Raw genomic sequence first — 25872 nt, 5'->3', positions numbered from 1 at the left:
TATCTATGTATATCATCTATCTATATCTATAATCTGTCTATTTATCTATCTATATCTATCTTTAGGAAAAAAATACAAATCTACATAAAGGGAGTATGGACCTTTAACTGGTTTGGTTGGAAGTCAAAGATCATAGAGTATACCTACACTGCCTTAAGTTGCACTGGCACCCACTGTGATGAATTTAGGTCACAATTCACATTAATTTTGATTGGAGCAGATTGCATTGGATAATGGTTTTAAAACTGGCACCTTTGTAACTGTGAAAAGCCCAGTAAACTTCTCAGACTTATGAGACCGTGGGCTTGGAACGGTCACATTTGGGGTTTTGACCCTATAAAATTCCAAACAATGTCCATTGTGTTAATAAGTGGTGTTGTTAATAGTATGTTTGTATCTTTGAACAAATTTACATGTAAACCATATGACACCATGTTGTGAGCGAGAACACAGTTAATAATTTCAGATCATCTTCATAAAGACTTAACATACATGCTGAATTGTTGCATTTTATTTGGGAAGATCATCACACTTTTGTAAAAATCCATCACTCGACGGAAAGAGCTCACTCTGCTGTTAATTCCACCCCATTCATGATATCTTCGGTACTCTCCAGGTTTCAAATGATACTGGTGTCCTCTATAATTGGGATGCTCATTAAAGATCCAGTGTCCATCAACTACAATGCAGCAGCAGGAGTGGATATCATGGTGATGGAATTTTTCAAAAACATGTGGACATTCTTCTGTAAACTCCATCATCTGGCCTTTTAAGCCTTCTCTCTCATGGATTTGTATCCTAAATAAACCATGATGATGTAGTAGAAAGCATTGAAAAATATGTACATATTTGTTAGGTGATGTATTCTATAACAAATTAATATATTTTTGCAAGCTGAGAATCAGTAACTGTCGAGCTTACAAGACAATGCCCCATACTATTGCACTTAAAGGGGCAGTAAACACTTTTTAGATTGCAAAATGAAATTATTATGTGTAGTAAAAAAGACTTTGCAGTATATTTTTACTATATATTTTGTTTCCCTTTCCTCTAATTTATGTCTGAAAAGGAAGAACTTTTCAATGCTTAGAATTGATAATGCATATGGCAGGCATCAAAGCCCTAACCCAGCCACATATCTGTACATAACTGACTTCAGCAGAAAATATTAGATACGAACAGTAAACCAATTAAGTTTGTTAACATAATGAAATTGACTAGCCATATCTACTTTTATAACAAATCCAGATTGCCTCCTCCAAATATGTAGTGGGTGTAGTTTGGCTATTGAAAAATATATTATCTTATATTCTTTATATTTATTTATATTTCTAAAAGTTCATACTGCAATCATTATGTCCAAACACATTTATCACATAATGAAGACAGATTGCATTGTTAGTATAAAAATCAGATTAACCCCAATCTCTTCCAATTTTTAATCTCTCAGGAATGTGTTGTGAGAGTTTATTTACTCAAATTGCAACCAATATCTTAACTTGACACCATAGAGGTGCATGTGTCACACTGCACTGTTTATTAATGCACTTTCATGACTATTTGTGGCCTATCTATCAAGCTCTGTATGGAGCTTGAAGCCCAGTGTTTCTGGTGAGCCTTCAGGCTTGCCAGAAACACCAGTTATGAAGCAGCGGTCTATAGACTGCTGCTCCATAACATGTCCTAATTACACAGAAGAGCTTGAAAAGCACTACAGCATTTGAAGCGCTGAGAAACGCGTAGCATTTTATTAGGGGGGTCTGTCATTATACCCTGCCTATCTGGTTCCTGTTCTTAATATGTTTTTTTAATGATTTTTTTAATAAATTGGTTGATGAACTTTTTAACCTAGAACCTTGCTTTTTACCAATCGCTTCCATTGGAAGTGTTAAGCTGTTGAAAATTTAGCAATTGTTTGTTCCTGTAATCCCTTGGCTCCTGTTATCCTGGGCCTCTGCATCCCTGAGTGTCTGTATTCAGCAGAACAGTAAGCTGGGTTGCTGTATAAATACCCAGCCTGTACCTAATAGCACTGTCTGAGTGCTCTTAAGAAATGTGAGTACCCTGGTACAGGGGCCCTTTTTTTCTTATTCGACTCTGTTTATTACTAATACACACAGACGCCTCTCTATGTTCCTATCTTTGCTCCACCTGCTCTGAGGAAGCGGGCAGACATCGCCGCAATTCAACCCGATCAAATACGATTTGGTTGATTGACACCCCCCTGCTAGCGGTTGATTGGCCGTGAATCTGCAGGGAACGGCGTTGCACCAGCAGTTCACAAGAGCTGCTGGTGCAATGCTGAATGCGGAGAGCGTATTGCTTTCCGCATTCAGCGAGGTCTGTCGGACATGATCCGCAATGTTGGGTCATGTCCGACAGGCCTTTCATAAATAGGCCTCTTACTCTTCAGTGAAGTTTGCACTTTATTTCATTTAGAATAGTCCAGGTGTAACACCAGCTCACTCATACCTTTTTGGACTCAGGATATTCACCATTGTAGACTTTGAAAAGTTTATATACCCACAATACTACCAAAATGCATTTTATCTCTATCAAAGATCTAAAGCTTCAGTAAAAAAAAGATTTCCATTTAATAATTATTTTATTCTTAAGATTTTCCAACAACTGTGAAAGATTTCATGTAATTACCATATTTTTTTTGTGTTTTGTGAATGGACCAAAATATAATCTTAAAGGGATAATACAACTCAATCTCTTAAAATTACATTACAAAAGCCATTAAATCACAAAAAATATACAACAACAGAGAAAGAAAATGTATTAGTCAGGGGAAAAGTTAATTTCTGTGTATGTGTGTACATGCATGCGCATGTGTAATTGTGGATGAGAGAGAAAAAGAAACACAAAAGTAGATTCTATGCAAGTTGCTCAAATGGAGCTGCTATGCAAAAAAATCTAGCAACAGTATATTTTTGTATCACTCCACTTTTGGGACTTAATCATACTCAAACTTATATTATTTAGTGAGAGTACACTGTGAGTGTGTAAGAAATAAATGCTTCTTACTTTGGTAGGAGCAGCAGCCAAGGAGATTGTAACCCTATGCTTTATAACTCAGTTAGCTTTATTAATAAATACTATTGTTATAGCCCATTAACCCAATCTATGACTTCACCCTGCTAACTGCAACCTAAACCCCAGTAATTAACCCTAATTGTGGCCTGCTCCACTACAATTAATCTGATGTGTGGTTTCATTAAGTACAATGATACCTAACCATGATCCTGCCCCACCCCTACAATGCCTAACCATGATCATGGTCTATGATAATCTATCTTTTGACCCAGCCCCCCAATAAGATCGCCCTTCCACACAAAAAAAACGTACATTTAACCTCTACATGATCTCATTAAAAAATTGTAAGAGTGTGAAGGCTCAGGTTTTATTTTTTCTTCAGACTAGCCAATCAAGATTTTCTCATTTTCAATATTTCAAGTAGGGATCCCCTAAAAATTATAGGATTGTTGTGAAGTTGGAAAAAAGGAGACCTGCTATTGGTTTGCAGGAAGTAGTTGAAGATAAAAGATTCTTCTGTAAGATATCCGGTAAGGTGTTTTTTTCAAAATAGTATTGGCTAGATTACGAGTTTTGTCGGTAAGGCTGTGCAGTGCTAACGAGCAGTTTATGCTCACCGCTCTCCCTTACAGACAGCGCTGGTATTACGGGTTTTTACAAACCCGGCGTTTGCCGCAGAAAAGTAAGCGGAGAGCAAAATTTTGCTCCACATCTCACCTCAATACCAGCGCTGCTTACGGTAGCGGTGAGCTGGCTGAACGTGCTTGTGCACGATTTCCCCATAGGAATCAATGGGGGAGAGCCGGCTGAAAAAAAACCTAACACCTGCAAAAAAGCAGCGTAAAGCTCCTAACGCAGCCCCATTGATTCCTATGGGGAAATAAAAGTTATGTCTACACCTAACACCCTAACATGAACCCCAAGTCTAAACACCCCTAATATTACACTTATTAACCCCTAATCTGCCGCTCCGGACATTGCCACCACCAAAATTATACTTATGAACCCCTAATCTGCTGCCCCCAACATCGCAGACACCTACATGATATTTATTAACCCCTAATCTGCCGTCCCCAATGTCGCCGCAACCTAACTACATTTATTAACCCCTAATCTGCCGCCCCCCAACGTTGCCGCCACTATATTAAAGTTATTAACTCCTAAAACTAAGTCTAACCCTAACCCCCCCCTAACTTAAATATAATTTAAATAAATCTAAATAAATATTACTATCATTAACTAAATTATTCCTATTTAAAACTAAATACCTATAAAATAAACCCTAAGCTAGCTCCCTGTGGGTTTTTTACAGTTTTTCAATTATTTATTAGAGGTGTATTAATAGTTAGTGCTGGATTAAGCCACCTTTATTTTTTCTTATATATACAATACTATTTTTTGTGGGTTCCGTGCACTGGTTTACCTGCCTGTATATTTGTGTGTCAGGTAATCCATCACTATACACTTAATATCCTCTTTTGAGCGGGTGTTCTTACACACTACAATATAACTAATAGTTACATTGTAGCTATATTATGGTTTATTTTTATTTTACAGGCAACTTTGTATTTATTTAAACTAGGTAGAATAGTTATTAAATAGTTATTAACTATTTAATAACTACCTAGTTAAAATAAAGACAAATTTACCTGTAAAATAAAACCTAACCTAAGTTACAATTACACCTAACACTACACTATAATTAAATTAATTCCCTAAATTAACTACAAATAAATACAATTAAATAAAATTATCTAAAGTACGAAAAAAAACCCATTAAATTACAGAAAATAATAAAATAATTACAAGTTTTTTTAAACTAATTACACCTAATCTAATCCCCCTAATAAAATAAAAAAGATGATTGGGAACAAGCGCTCGAACGAACCAAAAAAGCTGTACATTGCACCACCCTATTTGAAACTTATTATAAGTTGGTGGCCCATTGGTACTATGTGCCCACCAGGCTAGCTAAAATATTCCCTAGCGCATCTCCGAACTGTTGGAGAGGTTGTGGCCAGAGAGGGGACTCTTTACACATTTGGTGGGAGTGCCCTAAAATACGCCCTTTATGGACAAAATGCTTTGGAGTCCTCTCCAAATTGGGAATCTCCTTACGTAGCTCTCCTGCAGTTGCCCTATTACACATAGGTATCCATTCTATCCCTAAACACCATGCTTACATTAGTATATACCTCTTCATGTCCATCAAACACCTGATTGCTTGTGACTGGAAATCAGAGCCCTCACCTAGTTGGACGAGAGTTTGCTCCTATATGGCCTACTTATATAATATGGAAAAAAGCATATTTTACAACCTAGGTAATTCTGACCTATTTGAGCTTACATGGACCGACTGGAAAGACATTTATGATACAACCTGGAGACCTAATGTCCTCACTCCCTCTTAGCTTTTCCCGGAGGGAATGAGAGATCTGACCTAGGGATAGTTCTGACTAGACCCAGTTGGATTTCCTTTGAAACACCCACCTACGACCGATGACATATCACTCAACCCTTCTCCCTACCCCCTCATCTCACCCTTAGACCTTTCTCCCTTCCCCCCTTTATTTGGCCAAGAGACCTTTTGGTCTCCCCCAACTGTGTCATACAGTACCACTAAATATCTTTGTTCATGATGGTGTTATCAGTACTTCCTTGAACAGTATATCATTTATTTCACAATGTATGTCTATAGACAGTTTAGAGGACGGACTGTGTCCTCGCATTGCTATATTTGCATCTGTATTGTTCTTTTGGTTTTCATTATTCGCATATTTTTACTTGTAAACATGACAAGTTTAATAAAGCTCTTTTGAAAACTAAAAAAAAAAAAAAAAAAAAAAAAGCCCCCCAAAATAATAAAAAGCCCTACCCTATACTAAATTACAAATAGCCCTTAAAAGGGCCTTTTGCGGGGCATTGCCCCAAAGTAATCAGCTCTTTTACCTGTAAAAAAAAAGTACAATACCCCCCCAACATTGAAACCCACCACCCACACACCCAACCCTACTCTAAAAACCCACCCAAGCCCCCCTTAATAAAACCTAACACTAACCCCTTGAAGATCACCCTACCTTGAGAAGTCTTCACCCAACCGGGCCAAAGTCCTCAACGAAGCTGGGCGAAGTGGTCCTCCAGACGGGCAGAAGTCTTCATCCAAGCTGGGAAGAAGAGGTCCTCCAGACGGGCAGAAGTCTTCATCCAGACGGCATCTTCTATCTTCATCCATCCGGTGCGGAGCAGGTCCATCTTCAAGACATCTGACGCAGAGCATCCTCTTCTTTCGACGTCGACTGTAGAATAAAGGTTCCTTTAAAGGACATCATCCAAGATGGCGTCCCTTCAATTCCGATTGGCTGATAGAATTCTATCAGCTAATCGGAATTAAGGTAGGATTAAGCTGTTCCAATCAGCCAATAGAATGCAAGCTCAATCCTATTGGCTGATTGGATCAGCCAATAGGATTGAAGTTCAATCCTATTGGCTGATTGCATCAGCCAATAGGATTTTTCCTACCTTAATTCCGATTGGATGATAAAATTCTATCAACCAATCGGAATTGAAAGGACGCCATCTTGGATGATGTCATTTAAAGGAACCTTCATTCTACAGTCATTCTACAGTCAACGTCGAAAGAAGAGGATGAAGATAGAAGATGCCGTCTGGATGACGACTTCTGCCCGTCTGGAGGACCTCTTCTTCCCAGCTTGGATGAAGACTTCTGCCCGTCTGGAGAATCACTTCGCCTGGCTTCGTTGAGGACTTCGGCCCGGTTGGGTGAAGACTTCTCAAGGTAGGGTGATCTTCAAGGGGTTAGTGTTAGGTTTTATTAATTGATTGGGTGGGTTTTAGAGTAGGGTTGGGTGTGTGGGAGGTGGGTTTTAATGTTGAAGGGGGATTTGTACTTTTTTTTACAGGTAAAAGAGCTGATTACTTTGGGGCAATGCCCCGCAAAAGGCCCTTTTAAAGGCTATTTGTAATTTAGTATAGGGTAGGGCTTTTTATTATTTTGGGGGCTTTTTTATTTTATTAGGGAGATTAGATTAGGTGTAATTAGTTTAAAAAACTTGTAATTATTTTATTATTTTCTGTAATTTAGTGTTTTTTTTTTTTTTTGTACTTTAGATAATTTTATTTAATTGTATTTAATTGTAGTTAATTTAGGGAATTAATTTAATTATAGTGTAGTGTTAGGTGTAATTGTAACTTAGGTTAGGTTTTATTTTACAGGTAAATTTGTCTTTATTTTAACTAGGTAGTTATTAAATAGTTAATAACTATTTAATAACTATTCTACCTAGTTAAAATAAATACAAACTTGCCTGTAAAATAAAAATAAATCCTAAGCTAGTTACAATGTAACTATTAGTTATATTGTAGCTATCTTAGGGTTTATTTTATAGGTAAGTAATTAATTTTAAATAAGAATAATTTAGTTAATTGTAGTAATTTTATTTAGATTTATTAAAATTATATTTAAGTTAGGGGGGTGTTAGGGTTTGGTTTAGACTTAGATTTAGGGGTTAATACATTTAATATAGTTGCGGCGACGTTAGGGGCGGCAGATTAGGGGTCAATAAATGTAGGTAGGTGTCGGCAATGTTAGGGACAGCAGATTAGGGGTTAATAATATTTAACTAGTGTTTGCGATGCGGGAGTGCGGCGGTTTAGGGGTTAATAGATTTTTTATAGTGACGGCGATGTCCGGTTTGGCAGATTAGGGGTTATATATTTTATTTTAGTGTTTGCGATGTGGGGGGCCTCAGTTTAGGGGTTAATAGGTAGTTTATGGATGTTGGTGTACTTTTTAGCACTTTAGTTACGAGTTTTATGCTATGGCGTTAGCCCATAAAACTCTTAACTACTGACTTTAAAATGCGGTACCAGGCTTGACAGGAGAGGGTCTACCGCTCACTTTTTGGAAGACTCGTAATACCGGCGTTAGGCAAATCCTATTAAAAAAATAGGATATGCAATTGACGTAAGTGGATTTGCGGTATTTCCGAGTCTGGCCAAAAAAGTGAGCGGTACACCTGTCATTTCAAGACTCGTAATACCAGCGGGCGTAATACCAACTGCTTATTAAGGCTAACGCAAGACTCGTAATCTAGGCGTATGTTTTTATTATTATTATTTGAATGGTTTATCTTTAGGAGGAAATTAAAATGGTTTTGTGCTGGCAGTGGCTTGGAATTTAGGGAATATTTTGCATGAAGCACATTGGTGGATTTAAATAAAAAGGTGCTATCTAATGATAGTTGATGATGTCAAGGGAGAATATATGTAAGTCGGAGATTATGATCAGACACTGTTAGCTATTTTGATGTTTTAGCCTATGAACTTTTATGTCACTCACTGTGGCTCTGTAACTGATTTGTAGCAAGTAATGAGTTTGGGCCTATAAGTGAGGTTAAAATTATATGCATTCCACTTCAAACTCATGTTTACAAAGGAGGGCTATTATTTATAATAGTTTTTTACATTGATGGGGTCTTGTCCTTTTGGCAATTAATACATGTAACTCTATAGTGCATTCTAATGTAAGGTGTTAAATGTCATACTTGTTTCTTCACTATAGCCTTCAATAATGTAATTTTCTATTGCTTTTATACCTAAAAAAATAATAAAAAAGAATAATTTGTCATAATATATTCATGTTGTCTTTTTTTTTTAATAGCATGAAAATCAGTGTTAGCACTTCATCCTATCTCATGTTTACCTCCTCTACATTTTCTTAATTTGTGTCTCTATGTTGAACACCTTCAATGAGTAAAAGAAACTGTAGGCTATATATAATGAAAATGTTGGTTGCATACTCAAATAAAATAGAATGTATGTCCTTAAACCATGGTTAATTTTATAAAAGGATACTGTTATTTTGTGAGACTTGATAATTTATTAAAACATTGTTCTCACACAAAGAAATGTTTACCTAATAGTCTGGGCCAAACCTTTGTTTAAATAATTATTAAATGTTCTTGCATTTCCCTTCTATTTGTTTTGTAAAGGTGTAATATTCAGATTTGTGGTAGCTAAAATGTAGGTTGTACCTGTGGAATCATGCAGCAGGACCTAATGGAGTCATTGTATCCCATTCAGCTTTTGGTAATCGGGATAGTCACCTATTCTGAGGTAATACTGATATCCCATGTAACCAGGGTGTTCCTAAACCACCCAACAGCCATCTACAACATGGGCTAAGTTGCATCGGCTGAAGTAAGGCTGCAGATCACTTTGGTCACTGCAGCACTCTTAGGAACGCCATTGAAAGTCCCTGTCTTCATAAAAGATAATCTGAAAGAAAAAAAAATGTTTTGGTATAGTTGCATATAGTTTTATCTTAAATAATGTGCTGTATTTACTTTGCTATATATCCCCACAGAATGAAGCTGAGTTTGTTAATATTCACTGATTCCATGATTCCATATTAATCAGCATGCACAATTATATATATATATATATATATATATATATATATATTAGTGATGTCGGGAACCTAAAAATTTAGGTTCATGAACTGCGAAAGCGAACTCCTGCAAAAGTTTGCGAACCGGGCGAACCCCCATTGACTTCAATGGGTAGGCGAATTTTAAAACCCACAGGGACTCTTTCTGGCCACAATAGTGATGGGAAAGTTTTTTCAAGGGTACTAACACCTGGACTGTGGCATGCCGGAGGGGGATCCATGGCAAAACTCCAACAGAAAATTACATAGTTGATGCAGAGTCTGGTTTTAATCCATAAAGGGCATAAATCACCTAACATTCCTAAATTGTTTGGAATAACGTGCTTTAAATCATCAGGTATGATGTTGTATCGATCAGGTAGTGTAAGGGTTACGCCCGCTTCACAGTGACAGACCAAACTCCCGCAGCGGGTACAACATCATCATCATCACACCATACGTCCATGTGTGTAATGCTGCCTGACTGAGACATATCCCTATTATCTACATCCTCTGGCAATAATGGTTGCGCATCACTCATTTCTTCCATCTGATGTTTAACCCCTTAACGAACGACGACGTATGCCATACGTCCTCAAAAAAAAAGCACTTAACGACCGAGGACGTATGGCCGGGACCGGATTGATCACTCCCCCACGAATGATCACTTCCGGTTTCGCTCCACGTGGAGCCCGGCAGTGTTTCAGAGCATCGGAAGCGATCGGACACGCTTCCGATGCTCTGCTTGTGTGCTAAGTGCCTCGGTGGGTCGAGGCACTTAGTTGGTTATTAAATAATAAATTAAAAATAAAAAAAAACGGATAAAAAAAAAAGCCCAAATAGCCCCCCCCCTCCCCCTTCACTAGGCATCCAAGATGGCGATGCCCAGTGCATCATGGGGCCTCTGGGGGTGTCCCTAGCCTGCATCATCATAGGGGCAAGCTAGGGTCACCCAATCTGTGCCTCCCACCCTAAAAAAAATAATAATAATAAAATACCCCATTTGTCTGATCATGTCAATATTTGTAAATATTGACTATGATCAGTGTGGATCTCCCTCCCTCTCCTCACTTGCCATTTTGTTGGAGAGAGAGAGACACCTGTATTTAGCAGAGAGAGAGATTTATTTCTTTTATTTGTTAAAAAATATAGAACCAACGGCTCTTTTCAGAGCCATTAACCCCTAGCTTGCCAGTGATCACTATATATCACTGGCAGTAGCATAGGTGCACTTTTTTTTGCTGCATTTTGCTGTCTGTACATTTTTTTAGGGGTTAATTTTGTTGTTGTAATTTTTTAAAAACCCAAAGGCTCTTTTCAGAAACATTTAGTTAATTTAATTTAATTTTCAGAGCCATTAACCCCTAGCTTGCCAGTGATCGCTATAAATCACTGGCAGTTGCATAGCTGTACTTTTTTGCTGTCTGTGCATTTTTTTAGGGGTTAATTTTGTTGTTGTAATTTTTTAAAAACCCAAAGGCTCTTTTCAGAAACATTTAGTTAATTTAATTTAATTTTCAGAGCCATTAACCCCTAGCTTGTCAGTGATCGCTATAAATCACTGGCAGTTGCATAGCTGTACTTTTTTGCTGTCTGTGCATTTTTTTAGGGGTTAATTTTGTTGTTGTAATTTTTTAAAAACCCAAAGGCTCTTTTCAGAAACATTTAGATAATTTAATTTTCAGAGCCATTAACCCCTAGCTTGCCAGTGATCGCTATAAATCATTGGCAGTAGCATAGCTGTACTTTTTTTGCTAGTTAATTTAGTTAATTAATTTATTTAATTTAATTTTCAGAGCCATTAACCCCTAGCTTGCCAGTGATCGCTATAAATCACTGGCAGTTGCATAGCTGTACTTTTTTGCTGTCTGTGCATTTTTTTAGGGGTTAATTTTGTTGTTGTAATTTTTTAAAAACCCAAAGGCTCTTTTCAGAAACATTTAGTTAATTTAATTTAATTTTCAGAGCCATTAACCCCTAGCTTGCCAGTGATCGCTATAAATCACTGGCAGTTGCATAGCTGTACTTTTTTGCTGTCTGTGCATTTTTTTAGGGGTTAATTTTGTTGTTGTAATTTTTTAAAAACCCAAAGGCTCTTTTCAGAAACATTTAGTTAATTTAATTTAATTTTCAGAGCCATTAACCCCTAGCTTGCCAGTGATCGCTATAAATCACTGGCAGTTGCATAGCTGTACTTTTTTGCTGTCTATGCATTTTTTTAGGGGTTAATTTTGTTGTTGTAATTTTTAAAAAACCCAAAGGCTCTTTTCAGAAACATTTAGTTAATTTAATTTAATTTTCAGAGCCATTAACCGCTAGCTTGCCAGTGATCGCTATAAATCACTGGCAGTAGCATAGCTGTACTTTTTTGCTAGTTAATTTAGTTAATTAATTTAGTTAATTTAATTTTTTTTAGTAATTGTTTTCTGTGACAGATACAAAAATGTAACAGAAAAGATATAGTGCTGAGGAGGCGTATGCCATCCTTGCGTCAGAGTCAGATACCTCTATTTCTGACTCAGACCCCAATTTTGACCCTGCCATGTGCTCAGATACATCACTAGATGCAGTCTCAACTGATAGTGATGTATCTGTGGCTGCTAGCCCCCTGCCAGCCCCCCTTCTACCCCCCCTGCCAGCCCCCCTGCTAGCCCCCCTGCCAGAAGGAGGCGTGTTGCTGCCATTGCTGCTGAAGAGTGGGTAACGCCTCATCTCCAGAGGCCAGATATCCCACCCTTCACAGCAAATGCTGGCATAAATATAGATGTGGCAGGTTTTAGCCCCCAGCAGTTTCTGGAAGTGTTTCTGGGCGATGATATATTGGGGAACATTGTCGCCCAAACTAATTTATATGCCCATCAGTTCCGTGCTGCAAAGCCTGGAACATATTTGGCAAAGCAGCAATGGGCCCCCATCAATGTGCCAGAATTCAAAAAATCCTGGGCATTGACTATGCTGATGGGCATCATAAAGAAACCCTCCATTCGCTCCTACTGGAGTACTAGCCCCATCTGCTCTACCCCCATTTTCTCCCAGACTATGTCGAGGAAGAGGTATGAAATGATTCTGCATTTCATGCACTTCAGCGACAACAGCCTGTGCCCCCCTAGGGAGCATCCCCAATTTGACAGGCTGTATAAAATCCGCCCCCTGATAACCCACTTTTCTGCCAGGTTTGCAGAGGCTTATACACCTGGAAGGAATATATGCGTTGATGAATCCCTAATGAAGTATAAGGGAAGGCTGGGATTCAAGCAGTATATTCCTTCCAAACGCTCCAGATATGGGGTAAAGGTGTATAAGCTCTGTGACAGTGAGACTGGGTATACTTAGGCCTTCCGGGTGTATGAGGGAAAGGATAGCCACCTTGACCCTCCAGGTTGCCCAGAACATATGGGAACCACTGGCAAGATTGTCTGGGACCTGATATTACCCCTAATAAACAAAGGGTATCACTTGTACTTAGACAATTTTTATACAAGTGTCCTTTTGTTCAAGCTACTGTATTGCTTTGATACAGTAGCTTGCGGTACAATTAAAAAGAACCGCGCAGGTTTCCCAGGACAACTTGTACGCACCCGGCTACGAAGGGGGGAGACCTCAGCTCTGCGCCAAGAGGAGCTGTTGGCACTTAAGTACAGAGACAAGAAGGATGTATACCTTCTTACCACCATCCACACAGAGAGGACGGTGGCGGTTTCTGTATGTGGCAGAGCTGAGATCATAAGGAAGCCAGTGTGCATCAATTCTTATAACCGGCATATGAGTGGGGTTGATCTGGCTGATCAGCTGCTGCAGCCCTACCAAATTATGCGGAAGACAAGGGCCTGGTACAAAAAGGTTGCAATTTACCTAATGCAGATTGCAACCCACAACGCTTTTTTTGTTGTTCAAAAAAGCAAACCCCAGAGTTAAAAAAACTTTTATACAGTTTCAGCTCCAGATTATTACTGGGATTTTGTACTATGATGCACCTGCTCCCCGGGCGGTTATGGGAGAGAGCAGAGTTGGGGCTACTCATTTTATTTTTAAAATCCCCCCTACTGCCGCAAAGCAGAAACCACAAAAAAATGCAGAGTCTGTACCAAGAGGGGGAAGAGACGGGACACCATACATCACTGTCCTGATTGCCCTGGACAGCCTGCACTCTGCATTGGGGACTGCTTAAAGCGGTACCATACAATGGTCAATTTTTAAAAAAATAAATACATTTGGTGTTATATATATATTTTTTTTTTTATTATTATGTTTACTGTTAGATGGGTTTTTTTTTTTTTTTTTTACTTTTACTGTGCCAAATTTTTACATTTCACTACTCTATTTTTTTCTAAAATTGGGCCTGTTTTTTTTTTTTTTAACCAAAACCCCTGTCAAACCTATGCATGGGGGACATAGGTGTTCTCAGGGTGCCTTGCAAAAAACAACCTGAAGTATGTTTTTGTAATAACTTACAACAGTCTCTCCTAAATCATAGTCAAAAAGCAATGTGTCTGTAAAAATGAAAATTGAAAAATTACCACCATACACTTTCTCCAATTTTTTGGGCTAAAACGGTTGCTTCAAAGGCATCAAAGCACACCATATATAATACCTTGGGGTGTCAACATTTAAAAAATATACACTTTCATGGCAATAAATAAAAGTGGGGTATGCGATAGGCCACAAACTAAAGATAGGCCTATCAGAAGAAATACTCTCATTGTTAAAAACTAAAATCACAAGTCATAAATTTGTAACATAACCTTCCCAAAATCCTGGCAAACCTATGCATGGGGGGCATAGGTGTACTCAGGGTGCCTTGCAGAAAACAACCTGAAGTATTATTTTGCAATAACTTACAACAGTCTCTCCTAAATCGTAGTCAAAAAGCAATGTGTCTGTAAAAATTAAAATTGAAAAATAACCACCATACACTTTCTCCAATTTTTTGGGCTAAAACAGTTGCTTCAAAGGCATCAAAGCACACCATATACAATACCTTGGGGTGTCAACATTTCAAAAATATACACTTTTATGGCAATAAATAAAAGTGGGGTATGTGATAGGCCCCAAACTAAAGATAGGCCTATCAGAAGAAATACTCTCATTGTTAATAACTAAAATCACAAGTCCTAACATTGTAACATAACCTTCCCAAAATCCTGGCAAACCTATGCATGGGGGGCATAGGTGTACTCAGGGTGCCTTGCAGAAAACAACCTGAAGTATTCTTTTGCAATAACTTACAACAGTCTCTCCTAAATCATAGTCAAAAAGCAATGCGTTTTTAAAAGTTAAAATATAATAAAATAACCACCATACACTTTCTCCAATTTTTTGGGCTAAAACGGTTGCTTCAAAGGCATCAAAGCACACCATATACAATACCTTGGGGTGTCAACATTTCAAAAATATACACTTTTATGGCAATAAATAAAAGTGGGGTATGTGATAGGCCCCAAACTAAAGATAGGCCTATCAGAAGAAATACTCTCATTGTTAATAACTAAAATCACAAGTCATAACATTGTAACATAACCTTCCCAAAATCCTGGCAAACCTATGCATGGGGGGCATAGGTGTACTCAGGGTGCCTTGCAGAAAACAACCTGAAGTATTCTTTTGCAATAACTTACAACAGTCTCTCCTAAATCGTAGTCAAAAAGCAATGTGTCTGTAAAAATTAAAATTGAAAAATAACCACCATACACTTTCTCCAATTTTTTGGGCTAAAACGGTTGCTTCAAAGGCATCAAAGCACACCATATACAATACCTTGGGGTGTCAACCTTTCAAATATATGCACATTCATGGAAAACAAATAAATTGGGGTATGTTAAAAAACCCCCCAAAAAGACGATAGGCAAAGAAAATATGTTAAATGTGAAAAAAAATCACAAACGCATGTCAGACATTTGGCATTGCACCCCCCAAACAAGCCACCAAACCTATGCATAGGTGGTATCACTGAACTCAGGAGATGTTGGTGACCACATATTGGTGTCTTCTTTGGTAGTAACACATAAAAGGAGCTGTGAATCCATGTCTAAAGTACAATGTATGTGAACAATAACACAAAAATATGAATGCCCAATAGTTTGACAAAGACTAGTGGTTAAATTAGTGCATGGAAAGTGTTAAAATACCTGCATTTGAAATACCCTAGGAAGTCTACTTTACAAAAATATATGGTTTGATTGAGGTAAATTACATTGGCCGGCTTCAGAAATGTCTTAAATAGGACATGGGTGCATGGGATGTGAAAATTCCAAGTTGAATAACTGGAATGCGCTACCTAAAAATAAGGCCTTTTAGCCCCCAGAGAACCCGACACACCTATACATGGGTGGTATCACTGTACTCAGGAGATGTTGTTGAACACATATTGAGGTGTTTTTTGGCAGTAAAACATAACAGGAACTGAAAATACATGCCTAAAGTACAATGTGTGTGAAAAATAACACAAAAAAATGACTACCCAAAAGTTTGACAAAGACTGATGGTTGAATTAGTGCATGGAAAGTGTTAAAATATCAGCATTTGAAAAACCCTAGGGTGTCTACTTTTCAAAAATATATGGTTTGATGGAGGTAAATTCCATTGGCCAGCTTCAGAAATGTCCCAAATAGGACATGGGTGCATGATGACCGATGTGAAAATTCCAAGTTGAAAAACTGGAATGCGCTACCTAAAAATAAGGCCTGTTAGCCCCCAGAGAACCCAACACACCTATACATGGGTGGTATCACTGTACTCGGGAGATGTTGTTGAACACATATTGAGGTGTTTTTTGGAAGTAACACATAACAGGAACTGAAAATCCATGCCTAAAGTACAATGTGTGTGAAAAATAACACAAAAAAATGACTACCCAAACGTTTGACAAAGACTGGTGGTTGAATTAGTGCATGGAAAGTGTTAAAATACCAGCATTTTAAATACCCTAGGGTGTCTACTTTTCAAAAATATATGGTTTGATGGGGGTACATTTTATTGGCCAGCTTCAGAAATGTCCCAAATAGGACATGGGTGCATGATGACCGATGTGAAAATTCCAAGTTGAAAAACTGGAATGCGCTACCTAAAAATAAGGCAATTTAGCCCCCAGAGAACCTGACACACCTATACATAGGTGGTATTACTGTACTTGGGAGATGTTGTTGAACACATATTGAGGTGGTTTTTGGCAGTAACACATAAGAGAAACTGAAAATACATGCCTAAAGTACAATGTGTGTGAAAAATAACACAAAAAAATGACTACCCAAAAGTTTGACAAAGACTAGTGGTTGAATTAGTGCATGGAAAGTGTTAAAATACCAGCATTTGAAATACCCTAGGGTGTCTACTTTTCAAAAATATATGGTTTGATGGGGGTAAATTCCATTGGCCAGCTTCAGAAATGTCTCAAATAGGACATGGGTGCATGATGACCGATGTGAAAATTCCAAGTTGAAAAACTGGAATGCGCTACCTAAAAATAAGGCCATTTAGCCCCCAGAGAACCCGACACACCTATACATAGGTGGTATCACTGTACTCAGGAGATGTTGTTGAACACATATTGAGGTGGTTTTTGGCAGTAACACATAACAGGAACTGAAAATACATGCCTAAAGTACAATGTGTGTGAAAAATAACACAAAAAAATGACTACCCAAAAGTTTGACAAAGACTAGTGGTTGAATTAGTGCATGGAAAGTGTTAAAATACCAGCATTTGAGATACCCTAGGGTGTCTACTTTTCAAAAATATATGGTTTGATGGGAGTAAACTCCATTGGCCAGCTTCAGAAATGTCCCAAATAGGACATGGGTGCATGATGACCAATGTGAAAATTCCAAGTTGAAAAACTGGAATGTGCTACCTAAAAATAAGGCCATTTAGCCCCCAGAGAACCCGACACACCTATACATAGGTGGTATCACTGTACTCAGGAGATATTGTTGAACACATATTGAGGTGGTTTTTGGCAGTAACACATAACAGGAACTGAAAATACATGCCTAAAGTACAATGTGTGTGAAAAATAACACAAAAAAATGACTACCCAAAAGTTTGACATAGACTAGTGGTTGAATTAGTGCATGGAAAGTGTTAAAATACCAGCATTTGAAATACCCTAGGGTGTCTACTTTTCAAAAATATATGGTTTGATGGGGGTAAATTCCATTGGCCAGCTTCAGAAATGTCCCAAATAGGACATGGGTGCATGATGACCGATGTGAAAATTCAAAGTTGAAAAACTGGAATGCGCTACCTAAAAATAAGGCCATTTAGCCCCCAGAGAACCCGACACACCTATACATAGGTGGTATCACTGTACTCAGGAGATGTTGTTGAACACATATTGAGGTGTTTTTTGGCAGTAACACATAACAGGAACTGAAAATCCATGCTTAAAATACGTGTGTGAAAAATCACACAAAAAAATAACTACCCTAAAGTTTGACAAAGACTAGTGGTTGAATTAGTGCATGGAAAGTGTTAAAATACCAGCATTTTAAATACCCTAGGGTGTCTACTTTTCAAAAATATATGGTTTGATGGGGGTAAATTCCATTGGCCAGCTTCAGAAATGTCCCAAATAGGACATGGGTGCATGATGACCGATGTGAAAATTCCAAGTTGAAAAACTGGAATGCACTCTCTAAAAATAAGGGCTTTTAGCCCACAGAGAACCCAACACACCTATACATGGGTGGTATCACTGTGCCCAGGAGATGCTACTGAAGACATATTAGGGTGTTATTTGGCAGTAACCCTTACCATTTTATCAGTAAATGTATTCTTAAATTGCTATTTGTCAAAAAATCTAATTATTTATTTTTCCCCCCAAACTTTGGCATAGATTGGTGGTAAAATGGTTGCATGAAAAAAGTCAAAATACCCCAAGTTTAATACCTTAGGTTGTCTTCTTTTAAAAAATATATACATTTGAAGGGTTATTCAGGGATTCCTGACAGATATTGGTGTTACAATGTAACTATCGCCAATTTTGAAAAACATGGTTTTGAAATAGCAAAGTGCTACTTGTACTTATTGCCCTATAACTTGCAAAAAAAGCAAAGAACATGTAAACATTGGGTATTTCTAAACTCAAGACAAAATTTAGAAACTGTTTAGCATTGGTATTTTATGGTGGTTGTAGATGTGTTAGAGATTTTGGGGCTCAAAGTTAGAAGAAGTATGTTTTTTTTTTTCATTTTTTCCTAATATTTTATAATTTTTTTATAGTAAATTATAAGATATGATGAAAATAATGGTATCTTTAGAAATTCCATTTAATGGCGAGAAAAACGGTATATAATATGTGTGGGTACAGTAAATGAGTAAGAAGAAAATAACAGTTAAACACAAACATCGCAGAAATGCAAAAATAGCCTTGGTCCCAGATGGTCAACAAATTGAAAAGTGGTCTGGTCACTAAGGGGTTAAATAACTCCTCTGACAGATCAAGTGAAGCGGCTGCGGTGGTAGTGTTGGTGGTGGTGGCAGGCGGGCGAGTGGTAACTTGAGAGGTGCTGCCCGAAGATAAGCTGGAGGAGGATGGTGCATCAAGGTTTGGAGTAGAAGCTATAGAAGATTGGGTGTCCTGTGTTAAAAAGTCAACTATGTCCTCAGAACTTTTCGAGTTCATGGTACGTGGCCTCTGAACATTGGGCATTATTCTAGGGCCAAAGGGAATCACAGCACCACGACCACTACGGCACCTGCGGGGTGGCCTGCCTCTGCCTGTCATTTTTTGTACACTTACACTACTATTAAACAAGATATGAGTGGTGCCACTGGGCAACTGGGCACAGTATACGCTGTGAGCCTGACACAAAAAAGCAGACTGATGATTCACAGTCCAAAAAGTTTTAATTTTTTTAAATGTACACTTACACTACTATTAAACAAGATATGAGTGGTGGCACTGGGCAAGTGGGCACAGTATACGCTGTGAGCCTGACACAAAAAAGCAGACTGATGTTTCACAGTCCAAAAACTTTTTTTTTTTTAAATGTACACTTACACTTCTATTAAACAAGATATGAGTGGTGGCACTGGACAAGTGGGCACAGTATACGCTGTGAGCCTGACACAAAAAAGCAGACTAATGTTTCACAGTCCAAAAAGTTTTTATTTTTTTAAATGTACACTTACACTACTATTAAACAAGATATGAGTGGTGGCACTGGGCAAGTGGGCACAGTATACGCTGTGAGCCTGACACAAAAAAGCAGACTGATGTTTCACAGTCCAAAAAGTTTTTATTTTTTTAAATGTACACTTACACTACTATTAAACAAGATATGAGTGGTGGCACTGGGCAAGTGGGCACAGTATACGCTGTGAGCCTGACACAAAAAAGCAGACTGATGTTTCACAGTCCAAAAACTTTTTTTTTTTTAAATGTACACTTACACTTCTATTAAACAAGATATGAGTGGTGGCACTGGACAAGTGGGCACAGTATACGCTGTGAGCCTGACACAAAAAAGCAGACTGATGTTTCACAGTCCAAAAAGTTTTTATTTTTTTAAATGTACACTTACACTACTATTAAACAAGATATGAGTGGTGGCACTGGGCAAGTGGGCACAATATACGCTGTGAGCCTGACACAAAAAAGCAGACTGATGTTTCACAGTCCAAAAAGTTTTTATTTTTTTAAATGTACACTTACACTACTATTAAACAAGATATGAGTGGTGGCACTGGGCAAGTGGGCCCAGTATAAGCTGTGAGCCTGACACAAAAAAGCAGACTGATGTTTCACAGTCAAAAAAGTTTTTTTTGTTTTTAAATGTACACTTACACTACTATTAAACAAGATATGAGTGGTGGCACTGGGCAAGTGGGCACAGTATACGCTGTGAGCCTGACACACACGCTGGCAGGCAGGCAACTGCAATTAGATTACACAAGCAGACTGATGTTTCACAGTCCAAAAGGTTTTTGTTTTTAAATTTACACTACTGTTACACCAGATATGAGTGATGGCACTGGGCAAGTGGGCACAGTAAACGCTTTGAGCCTGGCACACACGCTGGCAGGCAGGCAACTGCAATTAGATTACACAAGCAGACTGATGTTTCACAGTCAAAAAAGTTTTTTTTTTTTTAAATTTACACTACTGTTACAGCAGATATGAGTGGTGGCACTGGGCAAGTGGGCCTGGCACACATGCTGGCAGGCAGGCAACTGCAATTAGATTACACAAGCAGACTGATGTTTCACAGTCAAAAAAGTTTTTTTTTTTTAATTTACACTACTGTTACACCAGATATGAGTGGTGGCACTGGCAAGTGGGCCTGGCACACACGCTGGCAGGCAGGCAACTGCAATTAGATTACACAAGCAGACTGATGTTTCACAGTCAAAAAAGTTTTTGTTTTTTTAAATTTACACTACTGTTACACAAGATATGAGTGGTGGCACTGGGCAAGTGGCTTGGCAGGCAGGCAACTGCAATTAGATTACACAGGAAAAAAATAAATTAAAAAAATGATGTTCTAGCCCTAAAAAGGGCTTTTTGGGGTGCTGTCCTTACAGCAGAGATCAGATGAGTCCTTCAGGACTGTAGTGGACACTGACTACACTAGCCTAGCTATCGATTTCCCTATTAAATCAGCAGCAGCTACACTGTCCCTCCTCTCACTAAGAATGCAGCTTCCAAATGAATCTAAAATGGCTGCTGTCCAGGAGCTGGGAGGGTCTGGGAGGGAGAGTCTGCTGCTGATTAGCTGGAATGTGTCTGCAGACTGTGAGATACAGGGTCAAAGTTTACTCAATGATGACAAATAGGGGGCGGATAAAACATTGCATATGTCCGCCCACCGCGGCAAACGCAAACATGCTATGTTCGCCGGGAACTATTCGCCGGTGAACTATTCGCGACATCACTAATATATATATATATATATATATATATATATATATAATTCCTTACTTTACCCATGATTTCCAGCAGGTGTTCAGTGGAAACTGTCCTGGCAGTCTCTTATATATGATACAGAATGCTAGAACTACAGAATTTACAGAGACAAAAGATACTTTTCTGCATAGTTAGATTACAGTATAGTTTGCATTAGTTCTATTATTAGTTAACAGGGGTTTCACTGTATTCTATTTACAGTAAAAACTATTTTGTGCCAAACTGCACTGTTATTAGGGAGATGAAGTTTGACTTTACACACATATCACATGTGATGTTATGTTATACAATTAGTGATGTAACTGATGTTATATATTTATCATACGTGATATGATTACTAATATAATGTAATTTGTGCCTAACGAAAGTGTAAAAAGATAATATGTAATGAGAATTGGTTTTGCAAAGAGACCAACAATTATGATACCTATGTTATCTTCTCATATCACAATTCAATAGGTTACAAGTGGAAAACATAACATTTATTTGCACAAAGGCTTGCAATAATAAAATGAGAAGTGTAAATAAATGTCAGTAATATTTCACTGTAGTGATATCTTATAGTTTAAAATTTTCACAACATATTTAGCAAAAAGTAACTTTTATAATGATAAAATCTCAAGCTTCTTGCTAAGTAGAATGTCATTGTCAATAGAAACCCAATCAAGCATGTATTTGCAATGAAATCATGAACATTTATACATTTGTACAGTTCTATGACTGTGTTAACACAGTTTAGATCGAAATAAAAAAAACAAACCTACTATAAGCCAAAATGGAGTGAGTTCCATGATGTCAATTCTACAAGTCTCAAAATACCCCTCTTGAATAGACAAGGAACTGACAAAATGATCTCTTGTTCAGAATAAATAGAACACAGAAGATAATTATTCCTAGCTATGGTGAATCATCTTTGTCCATTAGGCAGTCTAAATATTTGATAATGTATATCCCAAACACTTTCATACCTCTGTTCTAAGATCCAGATAATTACAGAGTATCCTGGCCCACTACCTGCAGGTTTTTATATTCTTTATGATTAGCTTAACTTCTCCTTTATCGGTTTCTTTATATCTGAGTGTTTTCTGGTGGGTTTGTTTCTACTATATCTTTGCTGAACTATATTAAAGTTTGCTGTAGTTAATTGATCTCCCGGTTGATTATTTCAGTAAGAATAGAATAATATGATAATATTAATAATGATCATTAAATGTTGATCTCAGTTTAGCTGTCACAAACAAATGAGTTATCTTACATTCAGTTAAACTACCTAGAAGCCTTTTAAAGGCTTGCTGATTGCTGATTGTATACATGATATTGACTTCTGTACTATTTGTTTACAAAACTTTGCCAGCTGTAAATAGTCTGTTCAATTTCCTTGCTCTTCACATCACCCTAACAATGGGGACAGAAAAAATTAGATGAATTGGTATCCTTCTTTCATCACATTTAATTTTTAAACAATCACCGTTACCGTATCATGCATATTTTCATATTCTGAGATTGGTCTTATCAAACTAATTTCTCTTGTGTACTGTCCCACTGGTCCAGATTCAAAAGTTCTTGATAATTTCCCTATCTGTCTGTGGCAGTTCACTTCCTTTGAGAAAAGATTTGGGCCTGCACTCCATACCACATAGGCAATTGACTTATATATTCCTGGATGCCAACTTTTAGGTCTCCCCCGACCTCAACATGCAATATAAAAAACATAAATTTGCATTCCAAAAGTTTCTTATTAAAAAGAGGAATAAACTTTATTCAAGCTTATACATGAGCAACTTTTTGGGGCACCTGCCCATTTATAAAGCTCCGGGGGGTGCAGTTCACTTCCTTCGACATATCAACTATAATTGTAGACTTTCTTATTACTCCTGCAACCCACCCCAACACCAATGCTACTTCCAATGTCTATCATTAACACTTCTTTTGATCTCTCACAACAAAAAATACATTTACACATAATAATGGTACCCACAACAACACAACATGTTTTACCTTGTCATTTCTAGTAAGGGCTAGATTACAAGTGGCGCGCTAATCTTAAAGTGGCTCTTGTCAGGTTAGTGCAACTGAAGACCATGTGTAAAGGGTTAGGGCTAAAAAAAGAGTTGCACCAAGCACAACATAAATACATTAAAATAAAGTGTTATACTCATATATATACACTAACTGATATAAATTATACACAAAAATATTTAAATTTAAAAAATTCTAAGGGTTCAAAGGTATGCCGTATATGACAAGGCATTTGAATGGAAAGGGCTATCACGCTTTAGGTTTTTTCCAGTTTGTGCTCTCAATCGAACTCTAGGGGAGCAGAAGTTAACGCGATCACAATATCCAAAGTCCTGAAATTAAATCTCAGCTTGTAATTCGCACACTAACCCACGCCCATTATAATTTTACTTCTGGCGGTGTTTGCACTAAAGCAAAAGTGCTAAATAGAGGACAAAATGTAATCTGGCTCTATATCATTAATAACCTTCATCCTTCACCCTAACTACTCCTACTTTATTTCTATCTAAGCCAATACATCACAGACTTAGAGAAAACATCATAAAATCAAGAAATACCAATCGTCCTTGTTGTTTTGATCTCTCACAACAATATAAAACACATTTACACAGAATAATGGTACTCACAACAACACCAATACATTTTACCTTGTTTTGTGTTACCACTGTTATTTTAGCAATCACATTATAATTACATTTCTACTATGGGCTAGATTACAAATGGTGTGCTAATGTTAAATTTGCACTTGTCGGGTCAACGCGACTGAAGACCTAGTGTAGTGGGTTAGGGCTAAAAAAAGTTGCACCAAGCCCAACATAAATACATTAAAATAAAGTGTTACACTCCTATATACACTATCAGATATAAATTATACACATAAATATTAAAATTAAAAAGTTATAAGGGTTTAAAGGTATATGGTATATGTCAAGGCATTTGAATGAAAAGTGCTATAATGTATAAGGTTTTTTCCAGTTAACGCTCTCAATCAAAGTCTATGTCAAGAAGAAGTTAACATGGTTGCGATTTCCAAAGTCCTGAAGTTAGAATGCATCAGCTTTTGCTCGCACGCAAACATTTTACTTTCAGCTTGTAATACGCACACTAACTGCATTAAAAGTTTACTTTTGGTGGTGTTTGCACTCGAGCAAAAGTGCTAAATAGAGTGCTACTTGTGATCTTGCTATATATCTTTTATATCTTCCAACCTTCAGCCTAACTACTCCTATCTAAGCCAATCCAACGCAGACTTAGAGAAAACTTCATAAAATCAAGAAATACCAATCATCTATGTTCCAGGAACCTTAATTTTAACAGCATCTATAAATGTGCACTTTGCTCAGACAAGCTGGCATCTAAAATCACAAAATATCCTTGTTACCTATGGCCCCGACCTCTGATTTACTTCACTGTCTTCTATTTCTACAAACGTATGCTCTCATATTACAGCACTGCTACTTTTTTATGCTAACACATCTACTTTTCATATTTTTTAATGGCCATAATATTTCAAGACCTATCCACTAACTTTAAGATTGCCACTTTTAGACATGAACTATTAGACATGACACTTTTAGACTCTCATCGTGTCTACAACTATCCATTTATTTTCAAAACTCCACCCTAGTGGAGTGACACCTCAAAAAATATCTCTACTTGTTTTATGTAAATTGTTTGTCTATGTTCCCTTTTCCTTCTTGACGGTTTTTGCATAAAAGCAAGGATTCCCTTACTTATGTGGTAAGATAGATGTTCTCATCCTAGAAACTTTACTAAATCCCATATAATCTTTTTCAGCCACTTTTCCTCACATCTCTTATTTCTGTTTTACCCCTGGTACCTTCCCCTATTCATTCAAATTAAATTCAATAACACCTGTTCCAAAGAAACCTCTTTAGGAACTACTTTTTCTTCCAAGTATGCCAAATAGTTCTTCCATGTCTTATAGTAACTAATTTATAGCTACATAAGTTTTTCCTTTCTTAAACTCCATTATTCAGATAACTGTAATCTGATTTCTGTCTTCTTTATTTTAGGGAGACTGAGCTTACGTCATTTATTTCCTCTGTACAAAATCATTATTTTTACTTTTTCTTCCACACTTCCCATCTGAATTTGATACTGTGGTTCATCATCTGTTTTCAGACATTCACCAATCTTTGTGATGCTTCCTTCTTGTGGTTAAAGGGACAGTAAAGTCCAAAAAAACTAGGAGGTTCATATGCTAATTTCTTAGACCTCGAAGGCTGCCTCTGCTTTTGACAGTTTTTTCTGATTGGCTAAAATGCAAGTCTGTCAAAAGAACAGAAATAAGGGGGCAGTCTGCAGAGGCTTAGATACAAGGTTTTCACAGAGGTAAAACGTATATTAATATAACTGTGTTGGTTATGCAAAACTGGGGAATGGGTAATTAAGGGATTATCTATCTTTTAAAACAACAACCATTCTGGTGTTGACGGTCCCT

General features: G+C 37.5%; 1 pseudogene; it reads right to left on the bottom strand.

The window, feature by feature from the left end:
- Window positions 1-473: 473 nt before the first annotated feature.
- On the bottom strand, window positions 474-21413 carry LOC128659488 (gamma-crystallin 1-like; annotated as a pseudogene).
- Window positions 21414-25872: the final 4459 nt, after the last annotated feature.

Source organism: Bombina bombina, chromosome 1 (genome assembly GCF_027579735.1).
Source record: "Bombina bombina isolate aBomBom1 chromosome 1, aBomBom1.pri, whole genome shotgun sequence".
Classification (NCBI taxonomy): Eukaryota; Metazoa; Chordata; class Amphibia; order Anura; family Bombinatoridae; genus Bombina; species Bombina bombina.
The sequence above is the reverse complement of the archived record's forward strand: the minus strand, read 5'-3'. Positions and strand labels throughout refer to the sequence as shown.